This window comes from Lynx rufus, unplaced genomic scaffold, assembly GCF_022079265.1.
Source record: "Lynx rufus isolate CCGP_SWC_20201006 ecotype Redwood Valley unplaced genomic scaffold, mLynRuf1.p SCAF_8, whole genome shotgun sequence".
NCBI classification, from domain to species: domain Eukaryota; kingdom Metazoa; phylum Chordata; class Mammalia; order Carnivora; family Felidae; genus Lynx; species Lynx rufus.
Window position 1 is genome coordinate 71,688,892 of NW_025814896.1, and position 26,281 is coordinate 71,715,172.

Sequence of the window (26,281 nt, forward strand, 5' to 3'; positions counted from 1 at the left end):
GAGGAAGTATTGAGATGTATAAAAATGTGTGTGTTTAGGTCAGGATGATTGAGCATGTCTTAATACCAATGAGGGAATTCTGGTGAGTATACAGGAGAGCAGTAGTCTGGAAGTGGCATTAGGAATCATAACTATGAATTATGTTCATACATACTCTAAGAGTAGCATGTTTGTACATTTTGGCTCCTATTATACTTATAACTACAGTGTATAATAGGCAGTGGGAAAAAGTAATGTATCTATTTATTCACATAAGGAAATGGAGGCTCAAGTTATTAGACTTTGTTACTGGCAAAACCTTAGGTCATTAGACTTTCAGCTTAATGCTTTTTAAAGGTCTGGGGTGAAGTTGGAACAGAGGACTGAATGAAAATATTACCATGGAAGGAAAGGAAACCTTCAGATGGGACATATTTTTTTTTCCTTGGCTGTAAAAAAGGAGAAATGAGGGTGGTGCCTGGGTGGCTCAGTCAGTTGAGACCAACTTCAGCTCAGGTCATGATCTCCCAGTCCCTGAGTTGGAGCCCTGTGCTGGGCTCTGTGCTGACAGCTCAGAGCCTGGAGCTTGCTTCAGATTCTGTGTCTCCCCCTCTCTCTGCCCCTCCTCCACTCACAGTCTGTCTCTCAAAAATGAATAAATGTTAAACAAAATTTTAAAGGAGAAATGAGGAAAATCAGAAAATATATTTAGTATATAAGAAGTCCATTTTGGCATATCAGCCTACTATGATGCCTTTTAAGAAGGGTTCCCTATGAAATCATTCTGAAGCTTTAGGAGTAATACCTGTTGTTTTCCTAGGGCTTCGATTCCTGAAATCTTCTCCCCTGCAGCAAAGCCAACTATTCCTGAACTATTACTTTCTACACCTAGTGTATAACATGCAAATTATCAAGTAAAGTTTGCCACAGTTGGCCTTAGCTAACTGGTTCCAATACAATATTTGCATATTATATTCTTTAATGATCTAATTAATAATATATCGAACCTACTCATTTGCGAGACTCATGGTACCATTTCAACTTTCTAGGTCCTCACAATACAATTTTATTAATAATTCACAATACTGTGCTAAATAATGAAAGCTTCTGCCAAAGTGTCTGTCATGTTATCCAGCCCAAACCTTTCCTGAGACTTGGCCTTGTTTGTTGTACACAAATGCTATTGGCAGAACTCCACAGGAAAACATGTTCCTGCCAATCAAACCCCAGGAGGTGAGGGCAGCCTGCTGATGGATCCACACTGCAGATTCAATTCTGCAAAACATAAAACTCCATGTTAAATATTTCTCAAGCAAAACATGGTGGCCCAAATGAAATGTAAATGAAAATGAATAAACTCATAGTCATGAGTGTTTACAAGGAGAGATTAAAGAGTATGAAGAATATTTTTCCAGAAGGGCAGTTTCTTAAAGCACTGGTTTTCTACCCTGGCTATAGATCATTATCACCTGGGGAGCATTTTTAAATTCCCAAGTCCTGATGTCATCAGTAGAGATTCTGATTTAAGTGAGGGCAAGCTAAAATTGCTAATTAGGAAGAAAGGGTTAGGCCCCTGACTGGTTCAGATTGGTTTCTTTTATTGATTGAATTCAAAGTCCTCACCTTATGAAGTTATAGCAAAGTGTGTACAGCAGAGTGTTGAACTTTTGATGAGAAAGTGATTGTGTTTCCTCTAGATAAACTTCACTTTCACATGCTTCCAGGGCTTACAGATGAAATTCTTAAAGTCAGAGTTTTTATGAACAAGAACACTATAATTTTTACTTTCCATTCTAGAATGGATAAACTTCAGATCCTTGAAAATAGTCTCACACCCTTTCTCCAAATTTCAAGTACTCGTAACTAAATAATATTTCCATACTACCCTGAGGAATCAAGCATTAAGATCTTCCCTGCTATGGACTGCCATGGGTGGAGATGTTCATTCTCTTGTCTGTCATCTCCTAATTTCTAATAGTGACAGGCACATTCCTTTAGATTTTCAAAATAGAAAACTCATGTTTAATTATGCCATCCTCTTTTACTCCCCCAGGTAATCTACTACCAAATCCCATTGTATCTTCCTGAGATCGATCTCTTGGATTCTCCACTTGCTTCCCATTACCAAGACCATATCCAGAATCTTCTTACTTTGTAGGACATACTACATTCATCCTGCATAGGATAAGAATCAACATTTTAAAATGCAAATGTCGCCATTCTGTCTTTTTCAAGAATATATTACTGTTCTATAGCATGGATAAAACATTCCCCAGTAAGCCCCAGTGAGCTCTTTTTTACCATGTAGAGAAAGGTAAAGTGTCTCTATTTCTTCCATTCACATTTACTCTCTTTGCTTAAAAATTACCTAGAGGAAAATGAATTCATTTAACCATTTGAAGCCAGAAGTCCCTGTGTTATACCCAATTCTATAATATTACAATGTACATGGTAGGGAGGACACAGATGTTGGAGTGAGATATATCTTGGCTCAAATGTTGGCTTGGTCACTTACTGTGTGAGCATGAACAAGTTTCTAAGTCACTTTAATATTCAGTTTGTCCTTTTTCTTTATTTTTATTTTTATTAGATGGGGGGGGAATGGAGAGAAAGAGAGAGAGAGAGAGAGAGAGAATATCCCAAGCAGCCTCCATGCCCAACATGGGGTTTGATCCCACAACCCTGGGATTACGACCTGAGCTGAAATCAATAGTCAGATGCTCAGTCGACTGAGCCAACAATGTACCCCCAGTTTATTCTTTTCAAAATGGGGCCTAATAAAAATCAACTTGTTGAATGGTGGTAAGAGTTCTGTGGGTATATATTTTTTTTCTTTATGTATCTGCTAAACCTTAATGCCTTGAACATAGTAGGTCCTCATTGATAGAAACTTTTATTTGTTTGTTTGTTTTCTTTTTGTTTGTTGTTGTTTGTTAACATGTTTTAATAAAACATTCCCTTGGAAGAAGTTGACAGTTCTTCTTCAGAGGGGTTAATTTCCTTTTGAAAGATTCAGGAGCTGATGGCTGAGGTGTTATTTCTTCTTGTTTGCAGCATAAGTTTGAACCAAAGAGAACATCAAAGCCTAGCCTGTCTTTGTTTAGTGTCATAAGTTAGAGATTCAAAGGATCTTTGCCTTTTAGCTTCCAAGTGAAAGGGGTTGATTTATGGTGTCTACAAAGGTAAGAACAAAATTTGCTAATTAGAAATTGAAAAACTTAGTCAATCAACAGGGCTTTGTTTTCAGGTTTTGATCACTGCAAAAGGAGGAGTTTTGCATTTGCTTAGACACATACAAAAGGCAATTTGTTAAAATTGCAAAAGAGCAGCGAATGCTGTCTGCTGTTCTACTTTCTCTGCATAGACTGCCAGAAGTAAGAGGAGATTTTTAGTAGCTCGCCAGTAACAGCATTTTTGGTACAACAGGGAAACCAGAAAAGGCAAACTTATTTAGGCTTAAAAATTATTTTTGTTCATCGTCCTAATCAAATACCATTTGGGATGCATCTTTGGCTCTCAGTAAGAGAAAACTTGTACTTGGGACAGGATTTGTCTGGAATTGGAAGGGAACCATTATTACCATTGAGACCCTTCTCATTTTCTGTAGGTGCATTTTCTCTATGTAAGAAATCAGGGATGTTTGTACTGGGGACAGGAAAGGAGAAGAGAAAGGGCAAGGAACAGAATGTGCACATAAAGTCCTGCTGTAAGTTAGGGCCCAGGAAAACCACATTTGAGTTGATCATTGTATTTCATTCACCCAAATATGGGAAAATACTTGTGTTGTTTTTTTTTTGTCATTTAAATTGATTTGGTTAATAGATGACTTAACAGTTATTGAAATGGAAATGTGAGTAGAAAGAAGTACACCCTCTTCTCTGGGACTGTGTGCAGGAGTTTGAACCTGAGAGAGAGTGTCCCCTGATGTCCCAGGGGGAAAGAAGAGGTGATTTTTGCAGCAAGAAGGATGAGGCTTCTTTCCAGTTTGCACAGCGAAATTCTTTCAACTCAAATGTGATTTCAAAGAGGAATAACAACAATATCAAAACATTACCTACAATTCATCTCCTCTTTCTCATGAAATGCTTATTCTTTAATCCTGGATTAACTTCCATATTCACCACAAAACTTTACATTCCCACTTGCAAACACAGGATTCCCTTCCTTTATTTATTTTATAATCTTCCTTTGTGGAGAGAGGCTTTTTTAAACTCTGGTGTCAGTATTACCCAGGGCAAACTTTCAGAAAGGCAATTTAGAAATGTGTATGAAAAAACTTAAAGGCATGTACCAGGAATTTGTATTGAGAAAATGAAATGTGTTCGAAGATGTAGGGGCAAGGATATTATTTTAAATGTTAATTACACATTAAGAAAAAAGAAAATATCCTAATGTTCTACTACATTGGAGTGGTTAAATAAGTTTTGGAAAATCAGAAAATGGATACCATGCAACTCTTCATATGATAATACATATTTATCTATCATTTGTCTATATAGAAATGAATTTTAAGTATAAATGTAACTTGCATTTATAAAACAGTACATTTAATTGCATAATAAAACAGTATATGTTAGATGATCCCGATGGAATTTTGAGGTGATTGTGGGGTTCAGAGCTTATGGCCAAGAAAGAATTCTTGAAGACACCTTTGTGCAAAAAGGTGATTTTATTAAAGCACAGGGACAGGACCCATGGGCAGAAAGAGCTGCACTGGGGTTGTGAAGAATGACTGGTTATATAAGATGGACTTGGGCTAGATGAAGTCGAAAGGGAAGTTTCCAAAAAGACTTTCATATGGTAAAGACTCACAGATTACTGGAGGCCTATCTATTGTCAAGCTAAGGTTGTTTTTCCCTCTAGCAAAGCATTAACATTAAGACAGTAGGGAGTTCCTGGACTTTAGACTATTGATGGGATTGCCTTTTTCTGGAAAACTGGGGGAGAGTCTTATCAGTTTAAAATTCGGTTTTTGTCCTTTCCTATTTTGGGGTAGCTGAAAGTGTCCAAGGAATATCATACATGTCCCACCTGGTAAGGTGGGGGTGCTAGCTTGTACTTTGCCCTCATTCTGCCTTATGCTCCCTCATCAATCCCATTTTGTTATGTGTGTATATATATATATATTTTAATATGTATATGTGTGTGTATATGTATATGTAATATGTACATATATGTGTGTGTAATTATACAAACTGCAAAGATGAATGAACCAAATGTGTTAGCAGGGTTTGCATCTTCATATATGGAGTTTGAGGAAGTTCAATTATTTTTTCCCTAAAATTTTGTATTACTCCACAATTAATATATTCTACCAGACAATGAGAAAAAGAAAGCATTTTTTAGAGTTAGCTACTTTTTCTAACTTATATTTGTGTTCTCTTTATAAGTTCCATAATGGTGAGGATTTTATGTCTTCATAAAAGTCCCTTGATCTCCACAATTGTTAGTGATAGCATCACACACCCACACAGTCATTTGAAGGTGGTTTGGGGATGTTTCTAGAAAGAATATTGATTCCCAGGTCATCTCTCCATCTCTTATCCGAAATCCTGAGAGAAGTAACTCTAGGATCACTGAAGAGTTTCAAACTAAACTACACAGGGGTAACATGAGTAAGTTCCTTAAATGTGAGATTCCCATTTGGCGTTGGGTGTTCTGGGGGCTGTCTCCTTGACTGTCCTGAATTTCATCTGTAACGTATTCTAAAGATCACTCTCCCTGTCATTAGTCTCTTAACTCAAGCATATAAATGCCACTCAGGAATCAGAGCCACTAGCTAGTCTGCATGCGTTTTACAGTGTGGAGAGCAGAGGTGAGGACCCTGGCAGGATGAGCCTGCTAATGAAGCATGGCTTTTAACCCCTGATGAGAGGCTGTGCAAACCACATCCAGCAGTGCATGACCTGCCTGGAGAAGAGAATGGGCAGCTTCCTGAATATCTTAACAGCAAGCTTGTTCAAAACAGGTCTTAAATGGACCTTCGGTAGCAATATGGTATAAACCAAATGTAACACAAAAAAATAAATATCTTTTGAAAGAAAAAAAATGCCCCTTTTCCAATTAGTTATTTTTGTTGAGTAAAAGACAGCATCTATCCTCCCTGTCACATCGTGCTACTGCATGAGAAGAGCTGAAGGTACACCATAACTTCCAGTGAATTCATGTCCTGGATGTATGTTTGTTTGTTTCTAGAGGCTCATAACAGCCAGCATAACAGTTGTGTACTTTCCAAACTGATTTGGAGACTGACATCATTTAGAGTCTGAAGGCCTCATAAAACAAATATTCACTGAACATCTACTTGAGGCAGTGTGCCCTGCCAGAGGGAGATGGGAAAGAATGACAGGGTTTTAACCTCACTGAGTCTCTGGAAAAGGTAAGGGAATAACCTATTATTAATAGAAGCAAAACTTACACAATAGCTTCTGGAAATCTGTCAAGCATAAGGATTGCCAGATTTAGCAGATAAAAATACAGGATACTCAGTTAAGTTTGAATTCCAGATAGACAATGAATATCTTCTTATGTAAAGTATATTCCAAATGTTTTATGGAATATACTTACATTAAAAATTATTTGTTATTAATCTGGAATTTAAATTGAAATGTATTTAAATAAATAAATTGACTATTCAGTGTTTTATCTGGCAATTCTGTCAAGGTATGATTTTCAAGCCATTGCTGAGTACCAATTAGGAGTAAAAGGATATAGAATAGTGAGTGATAAGAGAAAGAAGATAGAGAAAAAATGGAAGATCTATTCACATAATAAAGAGATTAATTTAACCAATGAAAATGGTTAAGAAAATTGGTATCTGGGTAAATGTGAATCTAATCCTGTATTAAAATCTTGGCTTGGCATCTCTACATGATGTGGCAATCAGAATTTTGCTGTGAAAGGTACTGAACACATTTGTGTATGCTGGGGAAGAATCCAGTATGTATTGGCCAGACCTAGGTTCTGAATAGGAGTGCTTGGCACCTAGGTAACTTTGTAGCTGGCCCAATTTGTCACCCTGTAACTTCAGCTTGCCTAATTTAGTAAAACTGCTGCTTTTTAAGTGAATGCTATAACTTTACGAATCAAAAAATTAAAAAAAGGATGTAAATAGTATAGAGATGAAGTAATCACAATGTTTAACATTAACATTGTTTGATAATCTATTTGCATTATTTACTGATATTTTTTTAAGTATTATTATTCTTGAAATTGTTTTCAAGCTTTTGATTTTAATTTGGAAGGTGTAAGAGAATTTGATCTTTTTGGTTAACTGTATTTAACAGTATACGAGAAACTGCTATATTACCTTGTTTAGTTTTAGTTGTTAGATTCACTACAGTTGCTTAAGACCTAGGATGAACTTGATTGTTAGATTATTATGGTTTCCCTGTCAATCGGTAGAAATGCTTTTTAGAAACCTAATGTATTAAATCTAGAATGTGGTTTTAGTGTATTCATGAGAGTATAACTACATTTATAAATGAGACTAGTTTTTAAGGAATTGTAATCTGTTAAACTTGAGAAATCAAACATTTCTCAAAAGGAAGAAGTGAAAAGTATATGTCTTCTTTTAATACTAAATTGACTATCTCTGTGAATGGAACAAAAGTTTGAATAAGTTAAATTTAGAGCTTAAAAAATTAAATAATTTAGGTTATAATTTTAAAAAGCTGAATTTAATATAAACTTAAGCAATTTTAATAGTCCTCTTTGTGTACATACAATGGATATTAGAGACCCAAATGACAATAAACAGATGTCTAAGAAATTGTTTATACTCCCAGAAGTGTTAAGACTCAAAGCAATTCTACAACATTTTGAAAATAAATTTGCTCAGGGGCACCTGGGTGACTCCGTCTGTTCAGCATCAGACTTTGGCTCAGGTCATGATCTCACAGTTTGTGGGTTCAAGCCTGTTAAGCTCTGCACTAAGAGTGTGGAGCCTGCTTGTGACTCTCTCTCTCCCTCTCTGCCCCTCCCTGACTTGCACTTTCCCTCTCAAAATAAATGAACAAAAACTTGAAACAAAGAGAGAGAAAATGAATCTGTGCAGCAATAAAGGGTAACTCTCAACCCCATTATTAAGATCTTCTGCTTTTTGATGTTCTGAAGAACTAAGATGGGATAAATTAGACTTAATAGTAATACAAACTTGTAAATACAACTACTTCCTAGGGATTGTAACTCAATTTTCCCCAAATAATCTTTTGGATGTGCCTGTTTCAGTGATATACCAAGAACAATATTATAAGTTACATAAGTAGTGAAAAAGCATCAGCTTAGCCCAATGGAGAGAAAAATATGTGGCTTCTGCCAATGTTCTACCAACGCCTCAGTTGCTTCATTGATATAGTTAGACGGCTAGATTTAATCTATCATTTCTTCACCAAGATTTAATGGGAAGCTGTTTAAAACTACAGATGCCAAGACCTCATCCCCACTATTTCAATAATAGTTAGAGGGGAGAGGCAGGAATGTGAATATTTGAATTCCCAGAAGTCTCGCCAGTTAATTCTGATGATTACCTAGCCAGATATGAGGAAAAGTGGCCTCAAAAAGGCCTTTGCTGCTCTAAAATTCCAAGATGACCATTGTAAAAACCTAACATAGCCCTTTAAAAAAATCATAACCATCAATAAAAGAAGCTGGAGAGATAGCTTCAGTGTCTTTCATAATGTCCATTTAAGAACATGCCTATTGAAAGGCATATTTTATTAATAGATAGGTATGTTTTCCATGACACTGCATAGAGGATCCTCTGGTTTCATACTGGGGTTAAGTCATTATAGATATTTATCTTGTGACTCGGAAGTATTTAAGAGAAAGACCTTGGGGTCTTTAATGAATGACATTAAACTCTTTTGACCCTTTCTCCTTTACTATTTCCAGATAATTTGGAAAGCATTTGGAAATTTAATATTCATTGCATGTGTAATTTCAGCAGGTTTGCCTCTATTTAGGTAAAGGCAAAAAATGCACATGCAGAAATTAACTCTCTAATCTGTTTTTTATCAAAACATGAGGAAGAAAGAAGTGGAATGAAAGCTACCACCACACAAAGGGGTCCAGAGCAGAGGAAAACACATATTTCATAACAGGACAGATTCTCACAATAAACATCATGTACTGTTTCCTAAGATTTTAAGTAAACATTGTATGGGAGCAGGTAGAAGCAGTAGAGCCTTGCCAGTTTGGAATCTAGTATCTTGGTACTAATATTTTAGAAACATGATTTTTTTTCTCAGTGTCAAATTGGCAGCAACAACCTCATTTGAGTTCTTTTCATTGGAGCATGGATCTCTGCTTTGGGATAGCTGAGCTAATTTCTCTTCAAATTGAATACAAGTCTGCCCACACTAGAAAATAATGAAGAATCTTCCATTTCTCATTCTACCATCACTAAGAGCCTAGAAGACTTGTCCTCTGAAAACAACTAAAAATATTGGAGTAGATGTTACACACAGACACACACTGATAACTTAACATGTACAACAATGTAACGTATATCTCAGAGGCTTAAAAGTAAGTCAGAGGAGAAACCTAAAGCAGAAATGGATTTTCATGTGGAGGACGTTTTTGCATTTGCCAAATCTGGGGAACTTGAACTTGGGTTTTTCATTTCCTCTTAGGCTATCCAAAGTGGGTGCATCAGTAGAAATGGCCTAGAGCATGAACTGCAGTGAAACCCATACTTGCCTAAAAATGAGGAAATCCCTGCATTGGTACTCAGTGGAGGGAAGAAAGGTATGTCCCCTGAAAAATTATAACTATAATCTGACATTCAAAGGTACTGCAGCATTTTTGCATATTACCTGGATGGCCTGAGTGGCCTCAAGTAGGGAGTTTGGCTTGTGATGGTCTCTGATGACTGGTCTCCATGGCAGAAGCTGACATGCTCACCTTCAATGCAGACTTCAAGTAATTCCCACAAAGTTTTTTTTTTAAATGTTTATTTATTTTTTGAGAGAGAGAGAGAGAGAGAGAGTGAGGGATTATGAGTGGGGGAGGGGCAGAGAGAGAGAGAGAGAAAATCCCAAGCAGGCTCTGCACTATCAGCACAGAGCCGGATGCGGGGTTTGAACTCAGGAATCAGGAAATCATGACCTGAGCTGAAACCAAGAGTCAGATGCTTAACCAACTTACCTACCCAGGTGCCCCTCCTACAAAGTTTTAAAAACCATGATACTATAGTAAAAATCACAGAACACAAAGAAATCACCAAGAGTGAAAGATGCCACAAATAGCAGTATCAGACCCATGGACACTATCTATACACACTGGAATAATTAGACAAAGATTATAAAATTTACGTGTTCAATATGACTCACAAAATACTAGAGGGGATTGAAAATAGAAGTCAATTGCAAGAAATAGTACAAACAAAACAAAAAACAACCCAAGCTGATCAAAAATAAATGTACATTGAACTTTTAAATATGAAAAATGCAATATTTATATTTAAAGCTCAACAGCAGATTTGACATGGATAAAATCAGCTGAATACTCAATTGATAAACTAGAATAAAAATTTGAATTAATTATCTAGAATATAGCCCAGAAAGATAACATCTCAATTTTGTCTCATTCATATTAAATATGAATTCTGAAACAAGTTATTATTTCAATGCAGTTCTAATCAAATTCCTAGACTGATAAAAACTTTGAATGATCATCCATGGAAAAGGATGACCCATAACTGACCAATAAACGTAAGCATTCTTCACTTTTTTACTAAGTAGTTAAATGTAAATTTAAGACATCACAAAATATAATTTCATACCTCACATACTGGCAAAAATGAAAAAACTAATGGCAAGAATGGGGAGTAACAGAAATAATAATGTTCTACTTCTGGTATTGCAAATTGGTACCCCAAATTCAAAAAGAATTTGGCATTATATGACAAAGTTAAAAATGTGGGTAACTTTGCAAAATACTACTTCTACACATTCACTCTAAAACTCTTATCCACAAGTATTAAAATCATATGCAATAAAACAATAAAGCTGGTAAACCAAAGCCTGTTTTAAATGAAAAAACCTGAAAACCAAGTTTTTATCATTTAGTAGATTGGAAAAGTAAACTGTGGTATATTCATACATAAGACTTTTTTACTGCAATAAAATGAATAAAATATGATGCACATGACAAAATGGATAAATTTTGACATTATTCTTTTAGTAAAAGAACAAGTTACAGTACACATACAGTATGTTTTCATTTATACAAGATCAAAGATGCAAAACTTGACAACTCAGGCACACAGATTTAATTTATGAAACTATGAGGATAAGCAGTGAAAGAATAAGAACAACTTAGAAATAATGGAAAAGGGAAGCCATGGAATGAAGGAAGATCACATGAATGACTTTACCGAAGTAATTATAATTTATTTACTTAATGAGGTGGTTAGTAGATAATTCTTCATACTTTATATATATTTCATAAATATTTTGTTTATTTTTAATATTACATAACAGTAATTGAAAATTATGTAATCTCAAATACCATTGTGTGCATCTTTGAAAACATGGGCTGTACAGGGCACCTGGGTGGCTCAGCTCAGTTGGTTGAGGGTCCCACTTTGGCTCAGGTCATGATCTCGCAGTACATGTGTTTGAGCCCTGTGTTGGGCTCTGAGCTGGCAGCTTGGAGTCTGGAGCCTGCTTCAGGTTCTGTGTCTATCTCTCTCTGTCTCTCTGCCTGTCCCTCGCTTGTGCTTTCTTTCTCTCAAAAATAAATAAATAAATAAACATTGGAAAAAAACAAAAACAACAACAACAAAAAAACATGGGCTGCACAATAGGACCCAAACCCTCGTAGAGAGAGGAGACTAGAAGGAAAAGTGCATTTACCATTTACTTGTTGAGTCTAACATCTTTGGTTTTTCACGAACTAGGTGGAGCTCAAAGATGGTAATCAACTTAATTTTATTTGAAAATTCATTTCTTCAAATGCTTTTGCAGCAAGAAGAATTAAATTTGTGTGAGGAGGATGAAAAGAGACAGAAGAGTGTTCAGTCAAGAAGAGTACATTGAGAGCGCCAATGTGGCTTAGTCAGTTGCGAATCTGATTCTTGATATTGGCTCAGGTCATGATCCCAGGGTCATAGAATGGAGCCCTGCATTGGACTCCGTACTAAGTGTGGAGCTTGCTTAAGATTCTTTCCCTTTGTCCCTGTCCTCTACTTGCACTCTCTCCCTCTAAAATAAAAAAAAATTAAAAAAAATTAAAAAAATAAAAATTAAAAAAAAAAGTGACATTGGCTTTTGGTCCACAGTTAAACTTCAGTTTTCCAAATATAACTATATTACTCTCCTCTTCAGTGCTACTCACTGCATTGTAAATACTCTATACTCTTTATTACATATAATATTATTGTTACTCATAAACTCATGTTAAAAATTAATAACATTAGGTGTTTACTATATTCCAAGTTCCTGTCTAAATGTTACATGTAAGAGCTCATTTCATCTACATTACACCCCTATGAAATATTACCAACCTTTTACCAATGAGAAAAGTAGAGAGGGTGGTTCTTTGACTCTAAGAGACTTGTATTCTTTTTACTAAATGCATTTGATGTTGGCAATGAAATAAGCAATAATAACACTAAATACCACTAAATACCACTGGTCAGTACTGTAAGAGTAAATGAGATGATGCTAAAACATTTACTGAAGCATACTAAAACTCTAAGATGATAGGATGAAGCAAACCCACAGAGACTAAGTAGAAAATAAGGCAAACAGAAAATATTACACATTTTCTCTGAGGGTTATTACTGTGCCTAGGCATTTTCAGGATTTAAAATGTAAAACAAATACAAATTATTATGTTGTAAAACAACAGCAACAAACAACCATCTTAAAAAAATACTGTATTCAGAGTTCATCCATCTTTTCACCAATGTCCTTCATTTCAGGATTGAATTCAGATCTGATTGCATTTAGATATTCTGCCTCCTTAGCTTCCTGTGAACTCTGACCATTACTCTGTCTTTCATGGTTTGGACATATCTAAAGAGCACTAGTCTGGAATTTTGTAGAATGTCCCTTAGTTTGGGATTGTGTGATGTTTTCTCATGATTAGTCTGATATCTATGCTCAGTAATGACTTCCCGGGAAAAGTACTACAGAGGTCAATTGGGTTCATCACATCAGGTGGTGGACTTGAGAGGCCAGGAAGGATTGAGCCCTATAAATTGAAAATTCTTTAAAAATATGGGGCGCCTGGGTGGCGCAGTCGGTTAAACGTCCGACTTCAGCCAGGTCACGATCTCGCGGTCTGTGAGTTCGAGCCCCGCGTCAGGCTCTGGGCTGATGGCTCAGAGCCTGGAGCCTGTTTCCGATTCTGTGTCTCCCTCTCTCTCTGCCCCTCCCCCGTTCATGCTCTGTCTCTCTCTGTCCCAAAAATAAAAAAATAAAACGTTGAATAAAAAAATAAGAAAGATGCCTTAGTTATGTTGTTCCTATCTTGTCTTTGTTTTGCAAACGGTAGATGTTCAATGACCATCTAAGAAATAAACTCATAAAGAAAAAAATTCTTGAAGTAATTCTGTTTTAGATGGTGTTTATAAAGAGTGGGCTCTCTTTTATAGGAGAGGAGATCTAATAAAAATAATTGAAGTAGAGGTTCCTGGGTGGCTCAGTTGGTTAAATGTCCATCTCTTGATTTCAGCTCAGGCCATGATCTCATGGTTTGTGGGTTTGAGCACTGCATCAAGTCCCTCATCAAACCCCATGTCAGGCTCTGCACTGACAGTGAGGAGCCTGCTTGAGATTCTCTCTCCCTCTCTCTGCCTCTTTTTCTCTCTCTCTCTCTTAACATAAATAAATAAATAAACTTTTAAAAAGAGTAATTGAAAGAGAAATATGTTGAAACATTGGAATACAATGCAACATATGACCTTTGTGATCTCATGGTATACTAGCACTTACTCATTTGTTAAATGGTATCCTGGACAGCACAACTTCTTAAGGGCAGGAGCCACATATTTTCCTTATAGCAACATTTCCCACAGTACTCTTTATAAGGTAGAATTCAATATATATTGACTATTTTTCTTGAAACTCATAATTTCTTTTCTTTTTCTATTCCTTTTTCTCTTGAGGAGTACATTGTCTCACAGAAGACCACACATGAAATCAGTTACCTCTTCGTGGATATTAGGCTATTTACATTTTTAATGGAAATATACAAAAACATCTCAATAAAATCATACACCATTATGAAATACTAGGAAATTCCTGCATAAAACCTTGAAAAAGAATCATTTATCAAATGTGCAAGTTTAAGAAATGGTAACTGTATTACTCTATTAAAAGGACCAGGGCTTTTTGGAGAGGTCATTGATTTCAGGAGTAGGCAGAGAAAATATAAAATGATCCTAGTGCATATTATGGTGCTAGGGGAAAAAAACATGAGAATAAGTTGAAAAGTTTAGGAATGAACTTGACAGAGCTCCAAATAGCCAAAGCTGGCACTATTTGAGCTACAAAATTAATTTGGACAGTATTGGATTATAATTCAAAGTATAAAATATTTATAATTAACTGAATAAATAAATAAATGGGTGAAAAGAGCCAACTCTTAGAAAAGAATTCCAATTACTATATGTAGAAGGAATGAGGAACATAGAAAATAACCAGGAGAAATCCTCAGCAGTGATGGCTGTAGGCACCATCTACCAATAGGTACTAAAAATAGTGGGTCAAAGTTTTATGGGAAAACAAGATATTTGCATAGACATAAATGAGCTCTCTTACAATATTTATCTCCTCAGTTACAAGGAGATCAATACTAACCACACAGTGAAGGAACCTTTCAGATACCACCATAGAGAAACAATCAAGGTTAACATTACCAGTAAGAAAACACATCATGATTGTGAGCCACCTGATGTGATAAATCCAAGTTACCTCTGGTAGTACTTTTCCCAGGAAGTCATTACTGAGCATGCATATCAGGTTAATCATGAGAAAACATCACACAATCCCAAACTGAGGGACATTCTACAAAATTCCAGTGCTCTTCAGATATGTCCAAACCATGATAGACAGAGTAATGGTCCGAGTTTATAGAAAGCTAAGGAGACAGAATATCTAAGTCTAATCAGATCCTGAATTCGATCCCTAAATAAAGGACATTAGTGAAGAAATGGATAATTTCTGAATATAGTATTTTTTAAAGGTGGTTATTGTTTGTTGCTATTGTTTTACAATATAATATTTCTTTATATATGGATTTCTATTTTCGTTGTTCTTCTCACAAGTAGAAGAGTAAATCTGAATAGGTGATAGCAAGTAAGGGTTTTCTCATTTTAATTTCATTTTCTGAATTAAAATTTTTGTGGGAAATATTCTTTTCCAGTTTTCTTTTTAATGGAACTTGGGATAAAGGACTTTATAATTTCCTGGAGGTAAGCTTGCTTTTGGCAAAATGCATAGCCAACAGCTGTTCAAACGTGTGTACCTTCTGGATGTTTGCTCAGTCTTGGAACAGCATGGATATGACTCATTCTACCAAGATATTTCCCATGCTTAGATTCCCTTTAAAAAATATATAATAAGTGTTCACTTATCTAATTTACAAACCTAAAATCTGTGTTATTTTGACTTATAGTGCAAAGGGTTGGTCAGGTTAGGAGGCTCCTTTGTCTACCTTACCATATGTATTTTCCAGCACCTTTTAAATGTTACAAAATCTGCAGTCCATAGTAAAAACATAAGATAGTCTAAGTATTGCAAGGACTATAGACATTCTGTGATCTGTAGATTTGGAAAATGCCAATAAAAGGAGAATGGGGAAAGTCTAAAACAGCAAAACAGAATAGCTCTTCCACACACACCCCTACACACACACACACACACACACACACACACACACACACACAAGCATGCACATACACACTGGAAATTCTTGGACAACACTTAATGATGTTAAGGATATGTCACTAGTATTAAAGAATAATGTTTTTAAAATCGTAACTTTAACATAACTACAAAATAAACACACATTGAAGGTTTTTCTAACCACCTTAATGGTGGAGCCAATAAGATGTTAAAACCAAGTCAAAGGAAAATACAAACAAATACGTGTATATACATGTATACAATACATTCTGTAGGTAATTGAGGCAAATTCATGCTGACATGAATTTATAAATGGGTGTAAAACTGGTCGATACCCTCAAGGCAATTAAGTAAAGAATCATTTGCATTACTATAAATTTTCAGTACAGATTAATAAAATAGCTCAGGGGTGCCTGGGTGACTCAGTCATTTTAAGTATCCATTTGTGAATTTTGGCACAGTCAGGTCATGGTCTCATGGTTGTGAGATCAAATCCTTTGTCAGGCTCCATGATCACAGCATGAGAGACTGCTTGGGATTCTCTCTCTCCTCCTCTCTCTCTGTCCCTTCTCTACTTGTGCTCTTTCTCTCTTTCCCTCTCTCTCTCTCACACACACACACACAATAAATAAATAAGCTTTAATAAAATGAAATAGCTCAAAGATGATGAAATGTGCATATATGCTAGACAGTACATCAATAATCTTTACAGTCAATTTCAACATCATTCATAATTTTTACTGATAACTACATGCCAGGCCACTGTGCCAGGTCTCAAACCTTATAAAGCTAGAAACTGTGAAGGGTTTGAGATTTTACACTACTTGTAACCTAGCATGTTATGCTGCCACAGTTTCATATACGTATACTGAGGAACACGACATGCTGAGTCAGAAGCACAGACAGTTTATTACTCACAGTGAAGAACAGTATCGAGAACAATAAATTTTAGCTCTTGCTCCAGAAGCCACTATCCCCATAGAACAATGGGATGAAGGCCAATGTTTACCTGTGCCTGCAGTGGATTGTCATTACAGAGTTAAGATACCAAAATTAGGAGGTTCTTAGCTTTTATAGGCTGCTGACACACACGTCCATCCTGGGTCCCAGAGAGAGATTACTCATTAAACAAATTTCTGCATCACAGAGAAAAGGCATCTCTGGAGAGGGACATTTTATCTTTGGAAGGGTGCAATATCTAGCTTCCAAGGTTATCTGTTATGCAAACGTCCTTACAATGCCCTTTGCTCAAAAGGCCTGAACTATTCAGGGATATGATAAAACCATAGAGAATTTTCTCACAACATAAACTACTAGAAAAACAGATGTTAACATTTCTACATATTGTATTAAAATAATCAAAATTCAAGATGCTTATTAAGAATGTTTATTTGTACTAAAACAATGGAAGCAAAGAAGAGATGCCAAGTCTGTTAGAAATCAGAGAATGGTTTACAGAAGGCCAAGCATCTGAACTGAAATAGAATGGTCAAGAAATATCTAAGTTGGTTGATATGAAAAGCATTTCAAGTGGAAGTAATAATATGCCCATTGCAAAGGAATTTGGAAAGAGCAGGTTCTTTGGTGAATGAGAAGTAGTTTTGTATTCTTCAGTTATAAAGTGTAAGGAGACAGAGAATGGTGGGAGAGGAGAATGAACACAGAGCCGGAAGCCATAATGTGAAAAGCATTGTATAATGTGAAAATTAATCTGGATGTTATCTTTGGGGCAGTGTATAAACACTGAAAAATGCTGGTCAAGGAAAAAAAAAAGATAATGTTATCAAGTTAGAATGAATTCTCTGGCAAAAATGGCTGAGGATTCAGGCTAGAAGCAGGGAAATTGGGAAAGAATTCCTCTTTGACCCATGACATTTAAAATCTACAATAAGTTGACACTTAGATCAACTTGATATTGTTATTTACACCAAATATATTTAGGGAAATGCCAAACATTCTTAGCTCTAACCCTGCCCTCAGTGGGAACCCAATAATTCTTTTGCTCATGTTATAGATTGTGCAAGGATCTGGAATTAGAGGCCCTTATGTTGAAAATTAATTACATCCAATAATCTCATATTTTAGTACAAAGGAATTTGTATAGCACACTCAAGGTTTTTGTCATCTAACGTAAATCTGATCTCGCCCCATCATGAGAAAATATTTTTAAATAATCAAATGTGAATTCTATACATGAAAAAACATGTTCCCATTTTAACTCGAACATCAGATTAAAAGCTTTCCTTTTCAGTATATTTTTTATACCAAACTACTGCAACAGATACCTAAATCTTAGGGGTGAAGGAAGATTTTACAAGTTAGGGAGCCAGTCTTTTGTTTTCCATGGCAGATGACCAGACTAACTTCAGGTGCAGACCAAAGCCAAGGCGAAAATTCAGAGAATGTTGGAAACAGAGGGCAAAATTCATCTTTCAATTTACTTTAATTCACTAGACTTTTAAGATAATTTTTAACATTTGACCAAGTTCTGTATCATTTACTGAGTACTGGGTTTTTTGTTAGATACACAGGATACAGATATACAAAGAAAATAATAAGGCACATCACTGGCTCTCATCACACATAAAAGGTAAGAACCTAAGTTGTAAATGTCTTTAATAATTCAGAGGACAGATATTTTCCTGATTCATTAAAGGAGGAGTGGACAGAAAATAAAAAGCCTACTTTGCCAAGAGTCGAGAAGTCTGTTAGGGAATTTACAAGGTGGTGTTAAAATTGTGCTGGCTCCTCAGAGCACCTAAAGAAGAGACTGCCTGCTCTTCAGAGCTCACAGGATGCCTTCTGTATGGGTCATTTTCTCATGTAGTCAAGCATTTAGTAGCCCTTATGTGCCATATGGAAAAACGATCCTCGAAACCAGTGGGGGTCGACAGAAGGCAACTCCTGCGATAAACCCAACAGTCGTACCTCAATTTCCACTTTCCAGTAGTAATTCACCTGAGAAGTTGTTCCAATTCTTTCTTTCTAAATTCCCGTCCTTGTCTGACCCTTGTGTGAACGAGTTCAGTCTCTCGGTGAAACTTGGCATGTGTGCCCCCTCTGAACCAATCTACACGTCTAGACATGGGCTCGGAAACATGACTTCTAGTCCTGTTACTCTTGCTATTTGCTCAAATGTCAATTGTGTTTATTCTTTCTTCTCGGACTCTAAACATTGCCGTTTACTCATAGGAAATCTTATTTAAAACAAACAAACAAACAAACAAACAAACCCTCTATACTTCAAACCCAGTCTCTCTTTCTATGAACCATCCCTCATGTAACTTTCTGTTATAGCAATAAAAATAATTATACCACTGCTAATAATTAGTAAATGATAAAATGGTATCATATTCTGATATATTACATACTATAGTCTATCTGCTTCTAACAATTTCTAATTACTCTTTTACATTTTACTATTGCCTACTAGTGTAGATGGTGTTGGAATAAGGCATTGTCTCTACCAGAAATGATAGCTGAAATCTCCCCTTTTGAGTGGATGGTGCAATTTATACAAAGAGTGATTCTGATATGTACGTGCATCTCTCTGTTGTGTGAGAATAGATTCAGTAAGCAATGAGCAAGGTTCACCAAGATATAGTATCACAGAATGTTTGCTGCCAAAGAGGAACTAAGAACAATCTAGTTCAACGTATTCATTTCACAGATTACAAAAAACAAACAAGAAAACAAACAAAAAAACCTATGCTTAAATCAGAAATTGGCAAGCTGTAGCCTGTGGACTAAATCCAAACAATCATGTTTTTATAAATAAAGTATTATTGGAACACAAACTCATCTACTCCTCTATATTATCTGTGGCTTTTTCGTGCTACTAGACTGGAGCTGAGTATTTTGACAGATCATGTAACTTGCAAAGCCTAAAATATTTCATTTACTATCTTGTCTTTTCAGAAAAATTTGCCACCTGGTTTAGATAGGTTGCACATGATCACATGAAAAATTAGTGGCAAAATTAATCTTGAATCTGTATTTCCTGACTCCTAGTTTCATGTGTTTTTTTTCTATTCTACCATCTTGTCTCACTACACCAAATATCCTAATGTTGAAATTGAAGACTAAATCCAAAAATGGTAAGAAGACATTAGTTACAAGTACAAATGGGAATTATTCAATTCCACCAAAGTTTTCAAGAGCTACTAGTTTAATTTAATTATGGAGTCTTTAGTATTACCCCCAGAAAAAATCCCACAGATCATATAATTTTTATGAATATCCAATGACACAATTAAATTTATCAAGTTATATTTTAGTATAAATATCACAAAATAGTAATAGTTAGGAGCCTATTCTAGTATGAGCTCCATCCACCCTAGAAAGTAACAAAATAGCTCTTTAGCTTTTAAAAGGGTATTTGCCTTTTAATATGAACAGCCCAAAGTCATTATACAATGATACTCAAAGAGCCAAAAACCCTTAAAAGGACACAATACTGGGAAACAAATTATTAAAACCCCAAAACTCTCTCTCTCTCTCTCTCTCTCTCTCTCTCTCACACACACACACACACACACACACACACACACACACACTAGCCCTCAAAAACTCTAGACTGGTCATTCTCAAAGTATGGTCCCTAGACCAAAAGAATCAACATTACCTGGGAACTTGTTGGAACTGCAAATTATTGGGCCCCCGCCTCAGACCTACTAAATCGGAATCTCTGAAGATGAGGTCCAGAAATGTCTGTGTGTTTTGTTTGTTTGAGAGAGAGATTGGGCACAAGTGAGCAAGGGGCAGAGACAGAAAGAATCCCAGGGGGCAGGGAGAGAGAGAGAGAGAGAGAGAGAGAGAGAGAGAGAGAGAAAGTGAGAGAGAAATGTAGGGCTTGAGCTCACTGGATGTGGGACTCAAACTCAGTAGCCAAGAGATCATGATCTGAGCCATAGTCAGATGCTTAACAACTGAGCCACCCAGGCGTCCCAACAATCTGTATTTTAACAAGATGTTCGGGTGATTTTTGGGTATGTTAAGGGTTGAAAACCACTGGTCTATAGTAACATGGGCAATAAACAGACACTTTAAAAAGTAAAAATGAATTAAAGCCATAGGCAAATCATCACTATCTATAGTAACTTGCACATCATTTACTTCTATTTGATAAGCATAATTAATGAAGACTTCACCTTTTAAAATAATGTATCAGTCTCAATCAACAACTAATGAAGTCTAGGAAATTTGCAAATTATGATCAGTAAATTGATACCATATTTTCATTATAAAGGGAAGGTTATATGCAAATTACAACAAGTAGTCTGATTTTATTTTGATGTCTGACTACTGAAAGCCCCTAAGGTACACACCTCTTTCTTCCCCTTCTGTTCCACATCTGCATAAGTGGATAAGAAAGCACAGTGCTCCCTCTGGCAAGAAGTTCCAACCACAAAAAGTGCTGGCACACGCCCACACCCTCACCCAATCCACCATCCTTAACCACGGTGAACACCTAAGCCAATCTCCTTTCCCTACTCTTTCAAGTCATTTTGGACCTGAATAGGAGCCACCCTGTTCTCCCCAAGAAAGCTCATTATGTGGGTGGGAAACCTTTTCATACCCATGTCATATGGATTGCGTCATCAGTATTGACATCTGAACCAAACTGTAACTGGTGAGGATTCTATCCCGTTTTTACAGAGTGACTAAAACCCAGATTCAAACCTTTTTATCCCTCCACTGAAAATACATTCAGAGATGCAACTTCAAAACTCCTGTTAGAAATCACAAACCTCCTGTGTTGTAGCTTTCAAGCACGATATTATATACATAAAATTAAGGACTTCATTTTAGGAATCTGATCAAATGCTGTGTTTTGCCAGCAATGAAATTCTAACGCACCAGGACCATTTTATTAAACATTTGTGCCACAGGGACTGAGATATGGCTACATCTACAATAGAAAAGAGGAAGTAATTGTTCTGATAATCATGATACTAAGAAACGATTGGGAGAAAAGTAGCTTCAGAGACAATATTTAGTAGCTAATTGTTCAACTCTCTAGTTCACATCACTTGCTGACTTTGTATCTAGTTATGGGGTAAATCAAAGTGAATAGAGATCAGCTGGAATTTTGATACCAGCAATGTTTTTCTTTAAGTGTTCCTTCCTCAAAAATACAATAAATAAAATAAAATAAAATAAAATAAAATAAAATAAAATAAAATAAAATAAAATAAAATAATAAAATAAAATAATAAAATAATACAAAACCCACAAAAATGTCAGGGGTATCTTTGCAAGATACCAAAATGGAAATTACATACAACAAAAATCATCTCAGAGAACCTCATGTTTTGAATGTTTTGGATTCACTCTTCAACTGTTAATTAAAATTGACCTTAAACTCCAAAACCTCAGCTAAAGAAATAGTGTGATAGCTGATCTCCTGGTTAAAATCAGACAATAACTTCAGGCCTTAAATATAATAAAAGTACTTTTTTTTTTCTTACCACCTCCATGTTTTTTTTTAAAGATGTTTTCTTTGCAAGTACTTACTTTTTATTAAATTGAAGAGGTAAGGCATTTTTTTCTGATGAGCTAGCTGCTCAAATTTTGGCCATAAACACCAAATTCTTATTACTAAACCCTAGGGTTTTTGAGTGCTATTAAACTCATATCAGAAAACAAGGCTGAGTCTTTCCAAGTAGTAAATGTATAATTCCGTGAAAAACCTAGATGCCATGACAGTTGCTCACCTACTAAATACTTGAATAGTATAGCCATTTTTAATAGGAGAATTCTAAACATTACATTATTCTTTCCTTTACTCTTTGGTTAACCCAAATCATAAACACATGATGTGGTTTGATTAAAGATAATTCAACCCAGTGTGTATTAAAATGAATTCATTGACAATGAGCTGAAGATGTTCAAATTTTATATGGTCAAGGATTATGTAATTATGATCAGCCAAAAAAGTTGGGCTGGTTACTTCAGTCTGGTTTCTAAATTTTCCAGAAACCTGAGGAAGAACCAGAGTGAGATATTATGCCTGTCAGTATTATGCCTGTCATCTGAAAAGTTACTAGCAGGACAGCTGGGTGTCAGTGTGGAGAAAAATATAACTTAACTATATTTAACTTGTTATATTTGTTCTAAAATATTCCATCAGAAAATAGGTTGCAAGAAATGATTGAATGGAGGTTTACAAAAGTGCTGTTAGAGAGGTCTGAGGTAATAATGGCACTCACTGTTGAAAACAGGTGTTCTAGGAAGTAAGGCTGGTTAGCAAGGAAAAGAAAACAGAAGAGAAGCTGCTTCAGAGGGCTCAGAGCATTGTTAGAAAAATACTGGAGTTTTGCTTTATAAGCAAGCTCTGAGTAGCATCAAATATGACCCTTAACAATTTCTTGATATCCAGATATGCAAGAAAATGTATAGCAGACTTATTCAATAAAAATGAAAGAGAAATTAATTTACCTTTCATTTACTTGATAAGCAAAAAAGGTAAGAAATTATTTGAGCATTACTATCATAGCAGTTGAAACAATTGTGGTTAGATGAAAATTTACCCAATTTCTTAATTTTTTGTTATAATATTCTGCTAAAAATTAGTATATGAATTGTGATTTTATTTTGATATTTTATTCTGCTTTCTACCTTGTTTATGCTGTAATCATTTATTTTGTTTTCCAACTTATTTATTGGTATCTCTCTTTTATGCTGAAGGCTTTCCTCAAAATTTCAAGTATTCTTTGGCTTTTGATTTATTTATAAGAAATTTTATTTCTTTATTTATTTTTTAAAATGTTTTTTTAATCTTTATTTATTTTTGAGAGAGAGAGAGAGACAAAGTGAGAGCAGGGGAGGAGCAGAGAGAGAGGGAGACACAGAATCTGAAACAGGCTCCAGGCTGTGAGCTGTCAGCACAGAGCCCAATGCAGGGGGACTTGAACCCAGGAACCGTGAGATCATGACCTGAGCTGAAGTCGGACGCTTAACCAACTGAGCCACCCAGGTGCCCCTATTTATTTATATTTTTGAGAGAGAGAGAGAGAGAGACAGAGCATGAGTGGGGGAGGGGCAGAGAGAGAGGGAGACAGAATCTGAAGCAGGCTCCAGGCTCCCAGTGGTCAGCACAGATCTGGAAGTGGGACTCAAACTGCTGAACCCAGGGATCATGACCTGAGCCAAAGTGCGAAGCTTAACCGACTGAGCCACCCAGATGCCTCCTTTTGGGAGGGATTGTAAATTAAAGAGAAATAGTAAGTATATACTTTCAGGTTCTGAACGGGTGGATACCACCAATCTGGGAGCTAAACTGTGAAAGGTGATAAAGTCACAGTTCATTTTGGCATTTGTTAGAATCCCTTTATTTAAAAAAAAAATTTTAACGTTTATTTATTTTTGAGACAGAGCATGAAAGAAGCAGAGAGGGAGACAGAATCGGAAGCAGGCTCCAGGTTCTGAGCTGTCAGCACAGAGCCTGATGCGGGGCTTGAACTCATGGACTGCAAGATCGTGACCTGAGTTGAAGTCGGACACTTAACCGACTGAGCCACCCAGGTGCCCCTAGAATCCCTTTATTAACTAAGTGATTGTTTCCAGTATCTACTGCCTGGCAGCCATAAGCACAGAGTATCTCTTGTTAAGTTGTTGCAGTAAGCAAATCTCCAGGCCCTCCATCTGGGATGGGGGAAGGGAATTGCCCGGTGACAAGGGATTTAGGAGGATATCTGAGGCATTTTACTACTCCTAATCCAGAATATAACCCAATAATACTAGTGTTAAATTCCTTCCCTCAAGGTACGTTATGCCTCCAATTCTCCCCATAGCATGTGTCAACTTGTTTCTTATCTTTTTCTGGGTCAAACACTCAGATTTTGGTTTTATCCACTCAGTCAATTCAGATTTTTACTTATCCATCTTCCAAAATTCTTGATTGCCCTCTCTTCTCCCATTCTCTTTATTCTAATGAGTGTATATCTATTTAATTTATCTAATTTCAATTTAATGGACCTCAAGAAAGTAGAGATAAAGACATGTGTTCAGTTTCCCAAGATAACTTGCCCAATGTGCTTTGTTTAACTTACAATGTAGTTAAGGAAAGAAGACTCCAAAATATGAAACAATTCAAGGCAGTATAGAATAAAGGGCTAGATTGTGGGTTCTGCAAGGGCCCAGACAAATGTAGAAAATTGCATGGGTATAATCCTTTCTGAAGAGTGCATAAGAATTTAAAAGAAAGGGAAGAAAAATTTAAAGTGAAAGGACAGAATGTTTAAAATCCCAGAAAACTCTGGGATTTCATGAGGAGATGGTTCTTACTGGACTGGCAGTGGGTCTTTGTGGGAGAAATATGGGGAGCTGTAGAAAAGCATGAATTGACTAGAGGTATATGCATCTGAAAACAGAGGCATTCATAAATGGAAACAGAGGGCCACTAATTAGAGGCATATGATGATAAATATAATACTTTAGAAAATGTATGTTAAGCCTCCTGAAGAATGGCTAGGTTGGGGAAGAGTAGCTGGAAACCAGAATCAGCCCAGGAACTCTAGATTTTGTAATCTTAATCCCAGGACTACAATACCAGTGGGACAATCATGAGCAGGAGTGAGAGACATATGGTACTAGACATATGTACCAAGTTGGTATGCCTCTGGCTATTTTCAGTTTCTCATTCCACCTAGGTTTTTCCCACTGTTTTGTTGTTATTTGTTTTTGTTCTGTTAAGGAGCCACACTCTGGAGTTACTTGCTCAAATTCTAATGGAGTTGTAGAGGATGGGCTCCAGGAGTCCAGTTTAAGGGCAGTTGACAGAATCTAAGTCTCAAATGATGAAGGCCTGGACTAGGCAATAATTCTAAATAAAAAGAGGAGGACAGGTATGAAGACACAGTGTTAGATAAGAAAGTAGTAGTTAAAAGATGAGATGGAATAATCTTTGTGCTTAGACTTCTTTTTTTTTTCACTTCTTGCTTTTATGTCTTTTATCTAATGTATTTGATTCCCAAATTTAATGGTGTGACTTTTATGTGACATTCCATCACATTTAAGATATAAGAATCCAGAGACACTGGTCCTTATCTTCATATGTCTTATTAACAAGAGTAATAATTTTTTTTTTCCTTAACAAACCGTGGGGGGTTATCCATCCTGCGTGAAGCAGCTCTGTAGGCTCTGCCTGAGCAACACATGTGTCTCATAGGCATGTTGCTCCTTGGAATACTAACAGCTTAGATATTTTTCTCTTCTTAAGGCTTTGCCTTTTGTTTCTGTGAAGATTGTCTGGGAGAGCTGATCCATTTCAATCTGATTGTTACTCTAAATGTCTAAGTGTAGGTCTTTTCGGAGTACAGTTTTTAATAAGAGAATACTTGTGGAAGAAAGGAAACAAATAGCCAGAGGCCTAGGGAATTGGCAAAGGCACCCTAAGAGAAGAAATGCATACCAAGTGGAGTGACTGCAACACTGCTGCCAAA